The following is a 22,273-nucleotide window of genomic DNA, read 5'->3' as shown; positions in this document are numbered from 1 at the left end:
ATCAGAATCACTACCGAAGCCCAGACGCTCCAGAAGGACGAGCAGGCCACCCGATCGACTGAATGCTGCACTCGACATCACGGTACCTCCATAACTGGTCATACCAAGCTAAAGGAGAATATTAACGCTGGCCACCACCCCCGCCGGGCTCTTTTTTAACAGGGGGTGAATGTGGTAGTACCAGGTATTGCGGTACCTGAGACGCTGATGACCATTGGTTAGACCCTGGAGTCTACCATTGGCTGTATTATGTAGCTCCGCCCTGAAGGCGGAGTATAAGAGATGGTGCCGTCCCAGCAGCCTTCACTTTCTGTATCGAAGCTGCTGGGGGGAAAGGTTCTAGTAGATTAAAGCCTTCAGTTATGAAATTACTTCGTCTTGAGTGTAATTGATTGCGCATCACTAGGCATAACAGATTTGAATTAATGCAACCTATTTTCCAGCAACAGACTTGATGGCAGAGGGATTCAAACTTTTGGCTCAGGGCCTTGGGTATCCACAACCGGTGAATGGGTTACATTGAGACCGCCACCAAAGATCAGGGACTATGTCCCCACGCCGTCATGAAAACTGTGGCCTTTTATGCCAGAAAAACCGATGTCAAAAGGCCACATATTCACAGCCCTGCAGGGGGCTAGCCGGGAACCATCATGAGGCTCACAGCTCCAGCTGCAGATACGGTTCCCCGCACTTCTGGGTCAGAGGACACGCATGCGCATGGCGGCGGCCTCCAGTGGCCGCGCCGTGCTCCATGACGGACTCAGACCACGGAGCTGGACCGTGCAAATAGTGCCCCCGATCAGCCGTGCACCCGGAACTTCCACTCAAAAATAGCCCGGTCCCGTAAGAGGTCCCTGATCTTTGGTGGCGGTCTCAATGTAACCCATTCAATGGTTGTGGATCCCAATGCCCCTGAGCCGAAAGGTTTAATTCCTGCCCTCTCATCGGCCCGACTGAGTCCACAGCCACCACGCGAGTATCCTGAACGGCAGGACCATGAGTGGTCTACGCCATCGGGACTTTGGCCGGTCGGGGGCGGAGAATAGCAGGGCGGGCCTCTGGTGGGGGATACCCGGCGCGATGTACTCCCCGGGTACGCCGCTTTTCGGGGGCCGGAGAATCATGGCTTTGGGGGGGGGGTAAGGAGGTGAGTTACTCGCTGTAGGATTCCTCGCCTTTGACCTTCCCGAGTAGCTACAGTATTAATGTGGCTAGTCCAGTTCAGTTTCTGATCAATGGTAACCCCCAAGCTGTTAATTTTGGGGGATTCAGCGATGGTAATGTCATTGTATGTTAAGGGACAATGGTTAGATCCTCTCTTGTAGGAGATGGTCATTGCCTGGCACTTCTGTGGCATAAATGTAACTTGCCACTTGTCAGCCCAAGCCTGGATATTGTCCAGGTCTTGCTGCATTTGGACAGGGACTGCTTCAGTATCTGAGGAGTCGCGGATGGTACTGAACATTGTGCAGTCATCCGCAAACATCCCCACTTCTGACCTTATGATGGAAGGGAGGTCATTGAGCAGCTGAAGATGATTAGGCCAAGGACACTACCCTGATGAATTCCTGCAGTGATGTCCTGGAGCTGCGATGATTGGCCTCCAACCACCACAACCATCTTCCTTTGTGCCAGGTATGTCTCCAACCAGTGGAGAGGTTTCTCCCTGAAGAGTAGTGAGGCCGTGGAATGCCCTACCTGCTACAGTAGTGAACTCGCCAACATTGAGGGCATTTAAAAGTTTATTGGATAAACATATGGATGATAATGGCATAGTGTAGGTTAGATGGCTTTTGTTTCGGTGCAACATCGTGGGCCGAAGGGCCTGTACTGCGCTGTATTGTTCTATGTTCTATGATTCCCATTGACTCCAGTTTAGGGCTCCTTGATGCCATACCCGGTCAAACGCTGCCTTGATGTTAAGGGCAGTCACTCTCACCTCACCTCTGCCATTCAGCTCTTTTGTCCATGTTGAAAGCCAGGCTGTAACGAGGCCAGGAACTGAGTGACCCTGGTGGAACACAAACTGAATGCCCATGAGCAGTTTATTGTTGAGTAAGTGCCGTTTGATAGCAGTGTAGATGACTCCTTCCATCACTTTGCGGATGATGGAGAGGAGACTGAGAGGGAGACAATTGGTTGGGTTGGATTTGTCTGTTCCTTGTGTACAGGACACACTGGGAAATTTTCCACATTGTTGGGTAGATGCCAGTGTTGTAGCTGTACTGGAACAGCTTGACTAGGGGTGTGACACATTCTGGAGCACAAGTCTTCTCAGGACCCATAGCCTTTGCAGTGGCCAGTGTCTTCAGCCGTTTATAGTATCATAGAATCCTACAGTGCAGAAGGAAGCCATTCAGCCCATCGGGTCTGCATTGGTCTTTGGAAAGAGACCCTACTTAAGCCCACGCCTCCACCCTATGCCTGTAACCCAATAACCCTACCTAACCTTTTGGACACAAACATAGAACATAGAACATTACAGCGCAGTACAGGCCCTTCGGCCCTCGATGTTGCGCCGACCTGTGAAACCACTCTAAAGCCCATCTATACAAAGGGGCCATTTATCATTTTTATTTTCATTTTTTAAATTTAGAGAAGCCAATTCATTTTATCCAATTAAGGGACAATTTAGCCTGGCCAATCCACCTACCCTGCACATCTTTGGGTTGTGGGGGCAAAACCCACACTAACACGGGGAGAATGTGCAAACTCTGCATGGACAGTGACTCAGGGCCGGGATCGAATCTGGGACCTCGGTGCCGTGAAGCAGCAGTGCTAACCACTGTCCCGCCGTGCTGCACAGCGGCAATTTATCATGGCCAATCCACCAAACCTACCCATCTTTGGAGTGCGGAAGGAAACCGGAGCACCCGGAGGAAACCCACGCAGACACGGGGAGAAAGTGCAAACTCCACACAGACAGTCGCCCGAGGTCAGATTTGAACCCAGGTCCCTGGCGCTGTGAGGCAGCAGTGCTACTGTACAACCGTGCTTCTCGATATCATGTGGAGTGAATCATGTTGTCTGATGACTGACATCTGTGATGCTGAGGACCTCCGGAGTAGACCAAGGTGGATCATCCACTCGGCACTTCTGGATAAAGATTGTTGCGAATGCCTCAACCTTATCTTTTGCACATTTTTGCTGGTCTCCTCCATCATTGAGGATGGAAATATTTGTGGAGTCTTCTCCTCCAGTGAGTTGTTTAATTGTCCACCACCATTCACGGCTGGATGTGGCAGGACTGCAGAGCTTAGATCTGATGTGTTCATTGTGGAATCACTTAGCTCTGTCTATTGCTTGCTGCTTGTGCTGTTTGGCACACAAGTAGTCCTGTGTTGTAGCTTCACCAGGTTGACACCTCAATTTTCCGGTATGCCTGATGTAGCTCCTGCCATGCTCTCCAGCGCTCTTCACTGAACCAGGGTTGATCCCCTGGCTAGGTGGTAATGGTAGAGTGGGGGATATGCCGGGCCAAGAGGTTGCAGATTGTGGTTGAGTACAGTTCTGCTGCTGATGTCCCACAGCACCTCATGGATGCCCAGTTTCGAGTTGCTAGATCTGTTCGAAGTCTATCCCATTTAGCACGGTGGTAGTGCCACACAACACGATAGAGGGTATCCACAAGGACTGTGTGGTGGTCACTTCGACCGATACAGATGCATCTGCAGCAGGCAGGGGGTTAGGATAAGATCAAATGTGTTTTTCCCTCTTGTTGGTTTCCTCACCACTTGCTGCAGTCCCAGTCTAGCAGCTATGTCCTTTAGGACCCGACCAGCTGGGTCTGTGGTGGTACTACCGAGCCACTCTTTGTGATTGAAGTCCCCCACCCAGAGCATATTCTGCTCCCTTGCCACCATAAGAGCTTCCTTCAAGCGGTGTTCAACATGGAAGAGTGCTGATTCATCGGCTGATGGTGGTCGGTACATGTTAATCAGCAGGAGGTTTCCTTGTCCATGTTTAACCTGAAGACATGAGTCTTCATGGGGTCCAGAATCGATGTTGAGGACTCCCAGGGCAACTCCCTCCTGACTGTATACCACCATGCCGCCACTTCTGCGGGGTCTGTCCTGCGGGTGAGGCCGGGCATGCTCAGGAATGGTGACAGTGGTGTCTGGGACATTGTCTGTAAAGTATGGGTGGCACGGTAGCATTGTGTTTAGCACTGTTACTTCACAATGCCAGGATCCCACATTCGATTCCCACTTGGGTCATTGTCTGTGCGGAGTCTGCACGTTCTCGTTTTATCTGTATGGGTTTCCTCCGGATCCTCCGGTTTCCTCCCACAAGTTCCAAAAGACGTGCTTGTTAGGTGAATTGGACATTTTGAATTCTCCCTCAGTGTACCCGAACAGGTGCCGGAGTGTGGCGACTAGGGGCTTTTCACAGTAACTTCATTGCAGTGTTAATGTAAGCCTACATGTGACAATAATAAAGATTATTATTATGACTCTGTGAGTATGACTATGTCAAGCTGTTGCTTAACTAGTCTGTGTGTCAGCTCTCCCACTTTGGCACAAGTCCCCAGATGTTAGTAAGGAGGACTTTGCAGGGTCAGCAGGGCTGGGTTTGCCACTGACGTTTCCGGTGCCTGGTTCGATGCCGGGTGGTCCATCCGGTTTCATTCCTTTTTTGTGTTTTCGTAGCGGTTGAACACGACTGCGTGGCTTGCTAGGCCATTTCAGAGGGCATTTAAGAGTCAATGACGTTACTGTGGGTCTGGAGTCACATGTAGGCCAGACCAGGTAAGGATGGCATATTTCCTTCCCGAAAGGGCATTAGTAAACCTGGGTTTTTACGTCAATCAATTTCATGGTCATCATTAGACTTTTAATTGAATTTAAATTCCATCACCTGCCGTGGTGGGATTCAAACCTGGGTCTCCACTTCATTATCCTGGATCGATGGATTACTTTTCCAGCGTCAATCCAACTACGCCACCACCTCCCCCAAGTGTAGTATGGAGGGACTGTTGATCTAAGTGCTGTCTTTTACATAAGACATTAAAGCTTGGTCATGTCTGTCTTTTCAGGTGAGTGCAAAACCTTGATGGCACTAGAGTGAGAGAAAAACAGGATAATTCTCCCTGGTGGTTTGCCAATGATTATTCTTCAATCAACATCAATAAATCAATTATCTTGACATTTCTCTAATTGCTGTTTTTAGTACTGTACTGTGTGAAATTTGGTTAATGTGTTTTACTGTAACAGTGATTGCATTTCAAAACTTTTTAATTGACTGTGAAATGCCGCAGGACTTCCTGGTATGATTACGGATTTGCTTCCCCCCCCCCCACTAATTTCTCCAAAACCTGTCTGATTGCCTCTACCCAAATGTCTTTCTGTTGTTTATTTTATGCCTGGTCTTGTCTGGTCTGCTCCTCTTTCATCTACTATTGTCCATCCCCAGGCCTGCTCTGGACTGTGTGCTGCCTCCTAATCATCACTTTCAATTGCTCCTTGCTGTCTTGTCTTTCCTCTTGCATTCATTCTGCATCAACAACTGCCTCAGGGTCCGCCACAAGGATTTAACAGGATGAAATATCATCTTCACCTCTTTAATCTTTTCAGACCTGCAGAATTGATGTAGAATGCTCAGTCATTAATCTAAATCTGAAAGTTGAAAATAGATTTTTTTTAACCCTCCAGCCTTGGGAGGTTTAGCGCTCAGGCTAAACAAAGCCAGCATTGGTTGTAAACTCACAAAGAAGCAAGGAACCAGGGGCGAAATTCTCCGTTATCGGCGGAAAGTCCGCCGATCGACGCAAAAAACGGCGCAAATCCCACTTGCGTCACGTCATAAAAATGGGACGATAGTCTCCGGCCCGAAATGGGCTAGCAGCGACGTAACGGGATCCGCGCTTGCGCAGTGGTTCACGCCGTGCAGCATCATACGCCCTGCACGGGGTGACGGCTCATAAGGCCGCGCAGCTCCCCCCACCCGACCGCAACACCCGACTGGATGGCTGGCCGTCGCTCAGCCCCGAGGTTCGAGTCACGCGATGTGGAGGCGCTCCTGGACGCGGTGGAGCAGAGGAGGGACGCCCTGTATCCCGGGCACGGCCGCAGAGTTGCCCCACGCCACAGCCGGCGTCTGTGGAGGGAGGTGGCAGAGGCCGTCACCGCTGTGGCCCTGACACCACGGACAGGCACCCAGTGCCACAAGAAGGTGAACGACCTTGTCAGAGCAGGCAGGGTGAGCCTCCCCATATCCCCCCTCCCCCATATCCCCCCTCCCCCATATCCCCCCTCCCCCATATCCCCCCTCCCCCATATCCCCCATATCCCCCCTCCCCCATATCCCCCCTCCCCCATATCCCCCCTCCTCCATATCCCCCATATCCCCCCTCCCCATATCCCCCCTCCCCCATATCCCCCCCTCCCCCATATCCTCCCCTCCCCCATATCCCCCCTCCCCCATATCCCCCATATCCCCAAGTGAATCCAGCCCTAACCTTAACCTCTGCAATGCACGCGCAACCGATGGCGTGCATTCATATACCTGCCTAACACTGTTGCCTTTTACCCCTGCCAGCACCCCCCCCCCCCCCCACAGGAGAAGCGCGCACACAACAATAGGGAGCATGTGAGGACTGGAGGAGGGCCCGCTGATGAGAGGCCACTGACCGTACACGAGGAAAGGGCCCTGGAACTGGCTGGCGGACCTGAGGACCGGGAGGTTGCTGATGCAGAGGTCGGGGGCCCACGAGCAAGTGAGCCACCAACAGCCCGTCCCCATATCCCCCCTCCCCTATATCCCCCTCCCCCGTATCACCTGATCACTGCCTGATGTCTAACCATGCATGCTTCATTGTGTATCGCAGGACCAAACGTCCAGGCACCCATCCCCGTAGATGCACACCGCCCGCAGGATGCCCCTCGGAGACCACGGGAGACGGAGAGACCCGCACCCTCCAGCATGCGACGCCCGCAGGATGCCCCTCGCACACCACGGGAGACGGAGAGACCTGGAGCAACAGGGAGACGACACCCCCGTCACGTGCGGGAGCGATCACCCAGCGATGAGGGGGGCAGCCATAGGCCCCCGTCACATCCGAGCCAGGACACCACTACCCAGGACACCACTATCCAGGACACCCCTACCCGGGACACCACTACCCGGGACAGCACTACCCAGGACACCCCTACCCGGGACAGCACTACCCGGGACAGCACTACCCGGGACAGCACTACCCAGGACACCCCTACCCGGGAAGACGAAATACCGGACAGTGACTCAGAGTGGATGGGTGGAGAAGAACCCCCACCCCAAAGTGCCATGGAGTCAGAGTGGGACGAAGAGCACGACACAACGCCACTGCTGTCACCAACACCCTCCACCATCGCAGAAACACTCACCACGGTTGGGCACTTTAGTGATGAGGCGTCTGGTACACTCACTGGTGCGCACAACACAGCCGTCCCGGTACAGCAGGTGGAGGTAGGAGCAGCAGAGGGACCGGGCGGTCGGAGGGCAGCCCAGGCCAAGCGAACATCTGCCGCCCAGATGGATCCCGGGTTCCTGCAGTTACCACACCCACACATAGATCCGATGCAACCACCGACACGGAGACGAGCGAATAGGGTGACGGGTGGCTTGCGGCGGCTGCGGTCGCAGGTGGAGGAGTCCACCCGCGTCCAGGAGCTGGGAGTGGTCCCGGTCATGCGTGCCACCCAGGCTGACACCGCACGGGTGGCGTCCGCGGTGGAGGCAATGGGTGCGACGGTGTCAGACATGGGGAACGGTTTGCGAGGCCTGGGGCTTTCCGTGCAGGCGGCGTCTGTGGCCCAGGACATGGCTGCCCTCTCACAGGAGGCCATGAGCCAGTGCCAGTGCCAGATGGCAGAGGTGCTCAACACCATAGCCCAGTCTCAGCAGGCCATGGCCCAGTCTCAGCAGGCCATGGCCCAGTCTCAGCAGGCCATGGCCCAGTCTCAGCAGGCCATCGCTGAGGGCATCGGCGCCAGTGGCCATGTGCGAGCCGGCGTCGCACTGTCACAGACAGGGTTTGACAACCCCCTGGGCTCCATGGCTGCAAACCTGCAGACCCCTGTCGATACCAGCATGGGCCTCCAGGACTGGTAGCTCCAGATGTCGGGGGCGCGTTGGATGGCCAGTCCGTTCGCATCCCCCACCCATGTAGAGGCCTGGGGGCCATCGGGCACCCCGAGGGAGGAGGAGGTGGTGTGGTCCGTCCCGGCTCCCTCTGTAGGGGAGGTCCATATACACCGCGACACCTCGGACTCCCCCCCTTCCGTCCCAGGTGCATCGGGTGGGCAACGGGCAGGACAGGCTGGCAGGTCGCCATCCCAGTCGCCCGGGCCGCAGCCTGGCCCATCTAGGCCAGGACGCCCCAGGAAACGGCCGCCAAAGGGATCCAGTGTCAGAGGGCAGGAATCACAGGAGTCCACCTCCAGTTCTGCTGTACCGTCTGGGGAACCACGTAGACGTAGTCAAAGGGCCCGTAAGGCCAAACAATTAGACACTGAGTAAGTTGGCACGGGTGCAGGGCACAGATGAGTTTTAGGGGCTAGGGCACGTGCATGAACTCCTTTGGTTATTAAAGTCAATGTTACACCTACCGAAGCTGCCTTTGTGCTCTGTCCAAAGTGTGCGGGCGTGTCATGTACGTTGAGCGCAAGTGTGTGTGTGACGGGTGGTCTTACCTCAGCCCCAGGTGAGTCTGCCCCCTTCCCCCTGGGCCGCCATCAACATCCCCCGGGCAGAGGACGGGACCGTGCGCTGCAATGTCACAGCCGCATGCAGGGATTGTCCGGGTGGATGGTGGTACTGTGGCCATGGGTCAGACATAGTCCAACGATGTAGAGCCAGGAGCTCATCGCAGGGCGGGTTGTCATCATCCTCCATGGCCTGCGATAGACACGCGTCCACCCGCAACTGGGTGAGCCCGGCCCGTTGTGCCGCCGGTGGATCGGCAATTGGGGGGGGGGGGGTGGTGTGCATGCGGGTGGGGTGTGTGGGGTTGGGGAGGGGGGTGAGGGTGCTGGATGGGTAGGGGGTGTGGGTGGTCGGCTGTTGCCATGGTGTGTGGTCTGTGGCCATACTACCCGATTCCCACGCCCATATAGTCAGTGAAGCGGGCGGCTATCAGTCTGTCCCGTGCCCGCTGGGCCAGCCGGTAACGGTGGACAGCCACCCGCCTGTGTCTGCCCCGTCTGCCCTGACCATTGCCCCCATCCCCCTCATCTGGGGAGGACTGCGCCTCTTCCTGCTGCTCCTTCACTCCGCCCTCCTCTGCCTGCGGCACATCGCCCCTCTGCTGGGCTATGTTGTGCAGGACGCAGCACACCACAATGATGCGGCCGACCCTATCTGACCGATACTGGAGGGCGCCCCCAGAGACGTCCAGGCACCTGAAACGCATCTTCAGCACGCCAAAGCACCTCTCGATCACTCCCCTTGTCGCTACATGGGCATCATTGTAGCGATTCTCCGCCTCATTGCGTGGCCTCCGTATAGGCGTCATCAGCCACGATCGCAATGGGTAGCCCCTGTCGCCCAGCAACCAGCCCCTCAGCCGGGGATGGCGTCCCTCGTACATGCCGGGGATGGATGACCGCGACAACACGAATGAGTCGTGTACACTGCCTGGGTGACGGGCGCAGACATGCAGGATCATCATGCGGTGGTCGCAGACCACCTGTACGTTCATCGAATAGGTCCCCTTCCTATTAGTGAACACGGCCCTGTTATCTGCAGGTGGCCGCACGGCGACGTGCATCCCATCGATCGCGCCCTGGACCATGGGGAACCCGGCAACGGCAGAGAAGCCCACGGCCCGGGCATCTTGGCTGGCCCGGTCCACGGGGAAGCGGATGTAGCGGTGCGCCATGGCATAAAGGGCATCTGTCACTGCCCGGATGCACCGGTGCACTGATGTCTGCGATATGCCGGACAGGTCCCCACTCGGTGCCTGGAATGACCCCGTTGCATAAAAGTTCAGGGCCACCGTAACCTTGACGGACACGGGGAGAGGGTGTCCCCCGCCAGTGCCACGCGGTGACAGGTGTGCCAGCAGGTGGCAGGTGTGTGCCACGGTTTCCCGGCTCATCCGGAGTCTCCTCCTGCATTCCCGGTCCGTGAGGTCCTGGTATGACTGCCGGGGCCGGTACACACGGGGCGCCCTCGGGTGCCTCCATTGCCGTGGGGCCGCGACGTCCTCCTCCCCCTCCTCGTCCTGTCGGTCAGGTGTCCCTCCAGCCTGGGCGGCTGCCGCCTGCCCCTCTGCGGCAGCCTGCGCCGCCTCTCTGGCACGCTCCTCCTCCTCCTCCTCCTCATCCAGGGCAACATAGACATGAGCGGCTGCCACCACGGCGGCCAACATCGCTGGATGGTCTGAAAACATGTCGGCCTGGTGGGGGGGAGGGGAACGACGACATGTCATCATTGCCCATATCCCCTCCTCCCCCCAGCCAGGTGGCATGGACCGCATGGGTCCAACTGTTGGAGGCTGGCACCTGGCCAGGTGAACCAACTCATTTGCCCTCCCATCACCCTCCTCGGCACGGACCCCCTCCCCAACCCCCAACCTCCACCCCGGCACGGACCCCCCCCCCAACCTCCACCCCAGCACGGAGCCCCCCCAACCACCAACCTCCACCCCAGCACGGACCCCCCCCCCAACCTCCACCCCGGCACGGACCCCCTCCCCAACCTCCACCCCAGCACGGACCCCCCCAACCTCCACCCCGGCACGGACCCCCCCCCAACCCCCAACCTCCACCCCAGCACGGACCCCCCCCCAACCCCCAACCTCCACCCCGGCACGGACCCCCCCCCAACCCCCAACCTCCACCCCGGCACGGACCCCCTCCCGGCACTCCCCCGGAGCCCAGCCTACTCTAACCCCCCCCCCCCCGCCGCACACACACACACACAAGCCGAGACACACCTCTCCTCACGCAATCAGTCTGCGGCCACGCCATTTCCTGCCCAGAGCCAACCCCCCAGGCCGTCACTCACCTCCTCGCTGGTCGGCGTGAGCCTGGAGCACCGGGTCACGCCGATGAAAAGGAGGTTTGATTCACGTCGACGTGAACGGTCATCACGTCGACGGGACTTCGGCCCATCCGGAAGGGAGAATATCGGCAGGCCGAAAATCGGCTGCCTTGCGCAGACCCGTGACATTCTCCGCGGCAGCGGCACCATTAACGCCCCGCCGACTTTTCTCCCTTCGGAGACTTCGGCGGGGGCGGGGCCGGATTCACGGCGGCCAACGGCCATTCTCCGACCCGGCGGGGGGTCGGAGAATGACGCCCCAGGTGTACATTTGACAGCTTGCAGGCTATGTCTCTCTTGTGTGCCTCAGGTTTACCATCCCCTACTCTGTGACACATATAAAATAGTAAACCTACTAAATCGTGTATAAAGCCCCTTCAGCAGTCAATATTAAACCTTTGTCAAGGATATTTCAGAATGTCTTCTTCTAAACTTGAATCTTCCTAGCAGTGTATAAATTACATACCTATCCTGTGCTGACGAGGTGACTTATCTCAAAATTCATTATCGGGATGTGGACATCACCGACAAAGGCCAGCATTTATAGCCCATCCCTAGTTTCCCTTAACTGAGTGACTTGCTGGTCCATTTTAGAGGGAGGTTGAGAAGCACCACATTGTAGTGCATCTGGAGTCTGATATCGGCCAGACAATTTAAAGGGCAGCAGGTTTCCTGTCCTAAAGCACGTTAGTAAACCAGTTGGGTTTTTATAATAATCCCACAGCTGTGTGGCTACTCACTGACACCAACACTTTCTTTCCCCTTTGTGGAGCAGAATTAAATGTTCAATAGTAATCTCCTAACGGGATTTGAACTCAGACTTTTTGGATTACTAGTCCAGTAATAAGTTATACACTACCTTATCTGTTTACTCTATTTAACGCTCAAATATAAATATCGTGTCAATTGTTTCAATTTTCACTTTGTTCAACATTGCACCTTGGTAGCCCTGAATAAAGGACTTGCAAAGTGTAAGATAATGCTCGAAAATTCTGACAATTACAATTAGCTCATTGCAAATGAGACAAGCAGGTCACATCAAAATGTATAATTCTGCACTGTTGACCCATGATTGAAGATCAGTTGCATGAACTGTTACTAAATATTGTTATTTTGTGGAGATAGCAATGGAAAAAAACAACCAATTCCCGAGGAAGCAGAAGGTTAAGTGTGTACCCATCACCATTTCTCTGATATATCAGAATTGTGCTGAAACCGGGATCTAGACTGCCACCAAATTATGAGCACAATTATGAAAGTTATCCTTGCTACTGAGAACTCCAAATGTCCCTGTGCCATGACAGATATTCTGTGTTTTCTTACCCAACCTTTTCAGATGGTGGGTAAGATTAACTTCAGCTGCTTGATGCAAGTGTGGTGGAGGATCGTTGTAAACACTTTTAACAAGTTCCATTGGGGTGAATCTGCTTCTCTGAAGGCTTCAGAAAAACTTTCAAAATCTGCTGTTTCCTCAAGTTTCTGTGAGCTATGTACACCCTAATTTTATCAGATCCATCTTGCACCACTGGGCCATGTACTAGATATATTAAGTCAGGTTTTAAAGTTAGTGACTTTTCCAAAGAAAGCATGTAAGTGTATAAGTCCTAAAAGACTGCGGTCACTTCTCCCAGCGTAATGTCTCCAGAAAATATAGCATTTTCCTCTTGCAATAATAATGCCATATGATCACTAGTGTGTCCAACACATTCTTCAGATATGTGTACTGATTTTCCCCAGTGTTTTCCCCTTTCCATACTTGTAAAGCTGCAAACTGCATCTAATTTATATTTCAATGTTCCAGCGATCTAGTTCCAAGTGACTACTCTTCATTTAATAATAATAATCTTTATTATTTTCACAAGGAGGCTTACATTAACACTGCAATGAAGTTACTGTGAAAAGCCCCTAGTCGCACACTACGGCACCTGCCTGGTTACACTGAAGGAGAATCCAGAATGTCCAATTCAACTAACAAGCACGTCTTTCAGGACTTGTGGGAGGAAACCGGAGCACCCGGAGGAAACCCATGTAGACACGGTGAGAATGTGCAGACTCCGCACAGACAGTTACCCAAGGCGGGAATCGAACCTGGGACCCTGGACTTGTGAAGCAACAGAGTTAACCACTGTGCTACCGTGCCGCCCTATATTTGAGTCAATACAGTGAGCGTTGACAAGCTACTTGTGGGAAGAACCATTGGAGAGGCAGATCCTGATCTGGCATTCAAACACTGCTCACTGCAGTTGACAGCGGGAATCCTACCCAATTACTTTAATCTGCCTAACTCAGTAAGATGGTGATCAAAGTGGAGAAGCCTCCCTGTTGTCCCAGTTGATATTGGTTAACTCAGCACAGACAAGGCATTAAACTCAGAACTTTCCTAAGCTACATTATTCAGAATAATACCATCCTGGGTATTCTAAATCATTTGAGCAAATGTGGTCCCATATTTTGCCAAACTTCCTTTTTGCACCATAAATGATGCTGGAACATTCATAACAATGAGAATACTTTTCCTTTCAAATGTTTCAACAGTTGTCACAGTATGGAGAATCTGTCTTTCACTCAGAGGGGCAGAATTTTACAGGCCCCTGACGTTTCCAGGTTGGCCTTCCTGCCACCCTCACCCCAATTGAGGACCATAAGTGTCCAATAAGTGGATCCTTGACTTTCTGACCCACAGACCACCATTAGTAAGAATAAACATCACCTCCTCCACAATAGTCCTCAGTACCTGGGCCCCGCAAGGCTGCGTACTTAGCCCCCTACTATACTCCCTGTACACACACGACTGCGTGACAAAATTTGGTTCCAACTCCACCTACAAGTTTGCTGACGATACGAACATAGTGGGCTGGATCTCAAATAACGACGAGTCAGAATATAGGAGGGAGATAGAGAACCTAGTGGAGTGGTACAGCGACAACAATCGATCCCTCAATGCCAGCAAAACTAAAGAGCTGGTCATTGACTTGAGGAAGCAAAGTACTGTACACACCCCTGTCAGCATCAACGGGCCGAGGTAGAGATGGTTAGCAGTTTCAAATTCCCAGAAGTGCACATCTCCAAAAATCTGTCCTGGCCCACCCACGTCGATGCTACCAGCAAGAAAGCATAACAGCACCTATACGTCCTCAGGAAACTAAGGAAATTGGGCATGTCCACATTAACTCTCACTATCTTTTACAGATGCACCATAGAAAGCATCCTATCTGGCTGCATCACAGCCTGGTATGGCAACTGCTCGATCCAAGACGGCAAGAAACTTCAGAGAGTCGTGAACACAGCCCAGTCCATCACACAAACCTGCCTCCCATCCATTGACTCCATCTACACCTCCCGCTGCCTGGAGAAAATGGGCAGCTTAATCAAAGACCCTCCCACCCGACTTACTCACTCTTCCAACTTCTTCCATTGGGCAGGAGATACAAAAGTCTGAGAACACACACGAATAGACTCAAAAACAGCTTCTTCCCTGCTGTTACCTGGCAACTTCCCGTTAACGAGAGGGTGCAGCACTTAAACCGATCCCTCAGAACAAAATCCAGGCAGCTGTGCCACCGCACAGACCATCGCCATGATTCAGGGATGCCGGTCTGGCCAAGCTCATGGATGCGATGAAGTCCACGAGGGATACGCTTTTCACCCGAGGGGGTCTGAGAGTCAACCACAGGGCAGTCAGTGATGCCTGGGAGGCAGTGGCAGTGGCCGTCAACTCGGGGATTGTGACCAGGAGGAATGCCACCAATTGCGGCAAGAAGCAATGACCTCCACCAGGTCGCATGGGTGAGTTGACATCTGTCCCCTGGCATCGGCCCCACCTGCCATCCCCCTGACCCCCTCCAGGCCACTCTGTGCCTGACAACCCCGCCCCCCCCCCCCCCCCCCCCCCACCAGTGACTCTGTGCCTGGCACCACCCCACCGGCACAGTCAGCGGGAAAGGGTGCGAATGGGCGGCGGGTTGCCAGACCTCCGGATCCTCACCCCCTACTAGGAATGAGCCCTGGAGGTCGCAGGGTGGCCAAGGACAGATCGGTCACTGATGTCAAGCTTAGCCTATGCCGCAGGGGTTTCCATCAGCCCTTGGAAAGAGCACCCTACTGAAGCCCATACCTCCACCCAGTAACCCCACCGAAACTTTTTGGACACTAAGGACAATTTAAACAAAGAACAAAGAAATGTACAGCACAGGAACAGGCCCTTCGGCCCTCCAAGCCCGTGCCGACCATGCTGCCTGACTAAACTACAATCTTCTACACTTCCTGGGTCCGTATCCTTCTATTCCCATCCTATTCATATATTTGTCAAGATGCCCCTTAAATGTCCCTATCGTCCCTGCTTCCACTACCTCCTCCGGTAGCGAGTTCCAGGCACCCACTACCCTCTGCGTAAAAAACATGCCTCGTACATCTACTCTAAACCTTGCCCCTCTCACCTTAAACCTATGCCCCCTAGTAATTGACCCCTCTACCCTGGGGAAAAGCCTCTGACTATCCACTCTGTCTATGCCCCTCATAATTTTGTATACCTCTATCAGGTCTCCCCTCAACCTCCTTCGTTCCAGTGAGAACAAACCGAGTTTATTCAACCGCTCCTCATAGCTAATGCCCTCCATACCAGGAAACATTCTGGTAAATCTCTTCTGCACCCTCTCTAAAGCCTCCACATCCTTCTGGTAGTGTGGCGACCAGAATTGAACACTATACTCCAAGTGTGGCCTAACTAAGGTTCTATACAGCTGCAACATGACTTGCCAATTCTTATACTCAATGCCCCGGCCAATGAAGGCAAGCATGCCGTATGCCTTCTTGACTACCTTCTCCACCTGTGTTGCCCCTTTCAATGACCTGTGGACCTGTACTCCTAGATCTCTTTGACTTTCAATACTCTTGAGGGTTCTACCATTCACTGTATATTCCCTACCTGCATTAGACCTTCCAAAATGCATAACCTCACATTTGTCCGGATTAAACTCCATCTGCCATCTCTCCGCCCAAGTCTCCAAACTATCTAAATCCTGCTGTATCCTCCGACAGTCCTCATCGCTATCCGCAATTCCACCAACCTTTGTGTCGTCTGCAAATTTACTAATCAGACCAGTTACATTTTCCTCCAAATCATTCATATATACTACAAAGAGCAAAGGTCCCAGCACTGATCCCTGTGGAACACCACTGGTCACAGCCCTCCAATTAGAAAAGCATCCCTCCATTGCTACTCTCTGCCTTCTATGGCCTAGCCAGTTCTGTATCCACCTTGCCAGCTCACCCCTGATCCCGTGTGACTTCACCTTTTGTACTAGTCTACCATGAGGGACATTGTCAAAGGCCTTACTGAAGTCCATATAGACAACATCTACTGCCCTACCTGCATCAATCATCTTAGTGACCTCCTCGAAAAACTCTATCAAGTTAGTGAGACACGACCTCCCCTTCACAAAACCGTGCTGCCTCTCACTAATACGTCCATTTGCTTCCAAATGGGAGTAGATCCTGTCTCGAAGAATTCTCTCCAGTAATTTCCCTACCACTAAAGTAAGGCTCACCGGCCTGTAGTTCCCGGGATTATCCTTGCTACCCTTCTTAAACAGAGGAACAACATTGGCTATTCTCCAGTCCTCCGGGACATCCCCTGAAGACAGCGAGGATCCAAAGATTTCTGTCAAGGCCTCAGCAATTTCCTCTCCAGCCTCCTTCAGTATTCTGGGGTAGATCCCATCAGGCCCTGGGGACTTATCTACCTTAATATTTTTTAAGACACCCAACACCTCGTCTTTTTGGATCACAATGTGACCCAGGCTATCTACACCCCCTTCTCCAGACTCAACATCTACCAATTCCTTCTCTTTGGTGAATACTGATGCAAAGTATTCATTTAGTACCTCGCCCATTTCCGGCTCCACACATAGATTCCCTTGCCTATCCTTCAGTGGGCCAACCCTTTCCCTGGCAACCCTCTTGCTTTTTATGTACGTGTAAAAAGCCTTGGGATTTTCCTTAACCCTATTTGCCAATGACTTTTCGTGACCCCTTCTAGCCCTCCTGACTCCTTGCTTAAGTTCCTTCCTACTTTCCTTATATTCCACGCAGGCTTCGTCTGTTCCCAGCCTTTTAGCCCTGGCAAATGCCTCCTTTTTCTTTTTGACGAAGCCTACAATATCACTCGTCATCCAAGGTTCCCGAAAATTGACGTATTTATCTTTCTTCCTCACAGGAACATGCCGGCCTGTATTCCTTTCAACTGCCACTTGAAAGCCTCCCACATGTCAGATGTTGATTTGCCCTCAAACATCCGCCCCCAATCTATGCTCTTCAGTTCCCGCCTAATATTGTTATAATTAGCCTTCCCCCAATTTAGCACATTCATCCTCGGACCACCCTTATCCTCGTCCACCAGTACTTTAGAACTTACTGAATTGTGGTCACTGTTACCGAAATGCTCCCCTACTGAAACATCTACCACCTGGCCGGACTCATTCCCCAATACCAGGTCCAGTACCGCCCCTTCCCTAGTTGGACTGTCTACATATTGTTTTAAGAAGCCCTCCTGGATGCTCCTTACAAACTCTGCCCCATCTAAGCCCCTGGCACTAAGTGAGTCCCAGTCAATATTGGAGAAGTTGAAGTCACCCATCACCACAACCCTGTTGTTTTTACTCTTTTCCAAAATCTGTCTACCTATCTGCTCCTCTATCTCCCGCTGGCTGTTGGGAGGCCTGTAGTATACCCCCAACATTGTGACTGCACCCTTCTTATTCCTGATCGCTACCCATATAGCCTCACTGCCCTCTGAGGTGCCCTCTCGCAGTACAGCTGTGATATTCTCCCGAACAAGTAGCGCAACTCCGCCTCCCCTTTTACATCCCCCTCTATCCCGCCTGAAACATCTAAATCCTGGGACGTTTAGCTGCCAATCCTGCCCTTCCCTCAACCAGGTCTCTGTAATGGCAACAACATCATAGTTCCAAGTACTAATCCAAGCTCTAAGTTCATCTGCCTAACCCGTAATACGTCTTGCATTAAAACATATGCACTTTAGGCCACCAGACCCGCTGTGTTCAGCAACTTCTCCCTGTCTGCTCTGCCTCAGAGCCATACTGGCCCTATTCCCTAGTTCTCCCTCAATGCTCTCACCTTCTGACCTATTGCTCCCGTGCCCACCCCCGTGCCATACTAGTTTAAACCCTCCCGTGTGACACTAGCAAACCTCGCGGCCAGGATATTTATGCCTCTCCGGTTTAGATGCAACCCGTCCTTCTTATACAGGTCACTCCTGCCCCGGAAGAGCTCCCAGTGGTCCAGATAATGGAAACCCTCCCTCCTACACCAGCTGTTTAGCCACGTGTTTATCTGCTCTATCTTCCTATTTCTAGCCTCACTGGCACGTGGCACAGGGAGTAATCCTGAGATTACAACCCTCAAGGTCCTGTCTTTTAACTTTCTGCCTAGCTCCCTGAACTCCTGCTGCAGGACCTCATGCCCCTTCCTGCCTATGTCGTTAGTACCAATATGTACAACGACCTCTGCCTGTTTGCCCTCCCCCTTCAGGATTCCCTCTACCCGTTCGGAGACATCCTGGACCCTGGCACCAGGGAGGCAACATACCACCCTGGAGTCTCTTTCACGTCCACAGAAGCGCCTATCTGTGCCCCTGACTATAGAGTCCCCTATTACTATTACTCTTCTGCGCTTTGACCCTCCCTTCTGAACATCAGAGCCAGCCGTGGTGCCACTGCTCTGGCTGCTGCTGTTTTCCCCTGATAGGCTATCCCCCCCGACAGTATCCAAAGGGGTATATCTGTTCGAGAGGGGGACAACCACAGGGGATTCCTGCACTGACTGCCTGCCCTTTCTGGTGGTCACCCATTTCTCTGCCTGCACCTTGGGTGTGACCACATTTACATAACTGCGATCTATGACGCTTTCCGCCACCTGCATGCTCCTAAGTGCATCCAATTGCTGCTCCAACCGAACCATGAGGTCTGTGAGGAGCTCCAGTTGGGTGCACTTTCTGCAGATGAAGCCATCCGGGACGCTGGAAGCCTCCCGGACCTGCCACATCTCACAGTCAGAGCACAGCACCCCTCTAACTGACATTGCGTCAATTAATTAAAATTAAAATTTGTCTTTTTTTTTAAAATATTTTTTTTAAATTTCAAAGTTACTGTCAACTATCTGTTTCCTAGCACTAGATTTCTAATAGAAATGCGATAGCTAACTATAATACTCTCCGATCTCTGGCTTAGATATCCCTCTAAATTATAATTAAGTTATTATGTTTAATTAGTTACCAAATACTCAAATTTTTTTAAAATTTATGGTAGAATCCCAACCCGCCACTCTGGCCACAGCTTTTCTGTGATGTCACTTCAGTTTCCCCCCGACACACACAATTTGAAAAAAGGTATAAAAGTAAAAATAAGTAAAAATCACTTACTTACCTTCTTACCTTCTGAGTGTCTTAGATGTTCTCAGGTTCTCTCGCTGACAGAGACTGCTCCTCCACCTCCGAACCTTGACCTGCACAATGCTAATAATATAATAATAATATAATATGGCACTTACCTTACACCAATGGGTCTTATTATTAGGTTAGAGGAGGAGGGCGGGTGGGAGACACTACACGTGTAGTGTCTCGGGTTTCCTCTCCACCAGAATTTATTGGTTGGGGGCGGGATTGAGGGGGGGGACTTCCCAGAGGTCCGCGGGTCGAACTTCCGGTTCCCGCCTTATATAAAAACAAATAAAACAGAAAAGAAGGACAGACACGGGACCAGGTAAGGTTTTTTAAAGTAAGTACTCACCTCCCAGAGGGCCTCTGCGCACCGCTGCCGCCGAAATCCAAAGGGCTGGTCCTGTAAAGGCAAGGCTTTTTAAAGTAAGTACTCACCTCCCAGAAGGCCCCTGCGCACCGCTGCCGCCGAAATTCAAAGGGCTGCTCCTGTAAAGGTAAGAGTTTTTAAATTTAGCATGGCCAATCCACCTAACCTGCATATCTTTGGACTGGAACGGAATCATAGTGCAGAAGGAGGCCATTCGACCTATTGAGTCTGCACTGACCCTCTACAAGAACACATTACCTAGGCCCGCAACCGACCCTATCCTCGCAACCCAATCTAACCTTTGAACACTAAGGGATAATTTATCATGGCCAATCCACCTAACCTGCACATCTTTGGACTGTGGGAGGAAACCAGAGCATCCGGAGGAAACTCACGCAGACATGGAGAGAACTCCACACAAGCAGTGACCCAAGGTGGGAATTGAACTCAGGTCCCTAGCACTGTGAGGCAGCAGTGCTAACCACTGTGCCACCACACCGCCCAACTCACACATGAGTTGTTAATGCCAGCATGATGATCCTTCCCTCTCACTGACCACATGTCCTTTCTCCCGCAAGATCTTCAGCTAGCAGTGCTATCTAATCCGGGGCGCTGCACCCCCCTCCCACGACGTGCACATGGTCCTCCAGAGGACACCTGCCAAGGACATCAAAGGCCACAGGACATGGTAAGCAGCAGGCTTACCCTGGGGACACACCTAGCAACAGAGCACGGAGACCTAGCCGTTACACGTTACACCCAAGAATATGAAGCATCCGTCACGTTATTCCACGCTGTGGACTGGCCTGCACCCTCTCCCCGACACCAGTTGTCCCCTGACCTCCCCAAACCGTCTCAGTGATCCTCCATGTGCCTCCCTGGGCTCGCTAGGGCCCCTGCCCATAGACATACCATGTGCAGGTGATGGGTGTGAGCACACACTCAGCAGACAGACAGGAATCAGACTATGGCATCAATTGAGGAGCACTAGAGCTCAGCTGACAGCGTGTTATCATCACCCACCTGTCTTGTCCATTGACCCACTGACAGTGCCGACTCAGATCCATTACCCTGGAGCGATGTAACACCTGGGATGGTGGAACAGGGTGATGGAGCGGGGGTGGGGGGTGGTGGCGATGAGGGTGAGGGGAAAGGGGGAGGACATGGGGAGGGGAGCATGGTTGTGGGGGGCTGGTGGGTGGGATGGGGAGGGGAGGTAAAATGATGGACGAAGCCACGTCCTATGAGAAGTTGACGAGGATGAGGGCCTCCCTGGTCCTCCCAGACCCTCGCCATCTCCAACTGTCCTCCATCCTCCGGCTGGTCCTGCGGGTACTCCCTGGGCACCTCCTCTAGCCCTTCTTGCTTCAGCTCCTCCTCATCCTCTTCCTCAGCGCGGTCGCGTGTTCCTCTTCCTCCACCTCCAACATGCCGCCCCACTGTTTGTCAGGTTGCAGAGGGCACAGCAGACCACGACAAAGTGGGCGACCTTCCGGGATGAACTGCAGGGCACCATCAGAGCAGTCGAGGCATCGGAACGGCATTTTCAGCAGTCTGATGCACCGCTCAATGACAGACCATGTGGCCACATGGGCCTTGTTATACTGGGTCTCCACATCGGTCACCAGCCTCCTTACTGGCGTAATTAGCCAGGAGCCAACCGGCCATCCGAGAGTGACCCTTGAAGATCGCTGGGGATCTCTAACTGCCCCAGAATGTAGCTGTCGTGCTCATTCCATCAGAGTGTGTACACACGGGCATGATCTTCAGGTGGTGGTCATACATAAGCTGGACGTTCAGGGAGTGGAACCCCTTCATGTTGATGAAGGGCACTCCCGGACCGCCCAGTGTGCGCAAGGTGACATGCGTGCCATCTATTACCCCCTGAAACTGGGGCATCCGGCAATGGTGGAGAATCCTGCTGCCCGGCATCTTATTGTGCTTGGTCCAGGTCAAAGTTTATACAGTTTTCTTGCAGGGCAAACAGGGCATCCCTGACTTCACGGATGCACTTGCACGCTGTTGGTTGGGATATATCACATAAATCCCCGTGAATTAACCCAAAACATAAATGTTCAGGGCCACGATGACCTTGACAGCCATCGGGAGTGGATATCCTCCTCCTCCACATGGTGCCAAGTCCGCAAATACATGGCACAGGTGCTGCACCGTTGTCTTTTTAAGGCGGAAACTCCTGCGGCACATGCTATCCGACATCAGTTCGAAAGATCCTCGACCTGTACACCCTGGACCATCACCACCTCCCCCTTTGGGTCCTTCCCTGGCCTGATGGACATCCATTGCAAATGTGACCTGGACCGGACTCTGGTTCCCTCCCCAGTTCACAAACCCACCCTTTGGTTGCGGAGATGTTTCCAGTGCTGTGGCAGGCTGTTGGGTGTTTGAAAGTTGGCTGCTGCCTCTGGTGT

This window comes from Scyliorhinus torazame, chromosome 11 (genome assembly GCF_047496885.1).
Source record: "Scyliorhinus torazame isolate Kashiwa2021f chromosome 11, sScyTor2.1, whole genome shotgun sequence".
Lineage (NCBI taxonomy): Eukaryota > Metazoa > Chordata > Chondrichthyes > Carcharhiniformes > Scyliorhinidae > Scyliorhinus > Scyliorhinus torazame.
The sequence above is the reverse complement of the archived record's forward strand: the minus strand, read 5'-3'. Positions refer to the sequence as shown.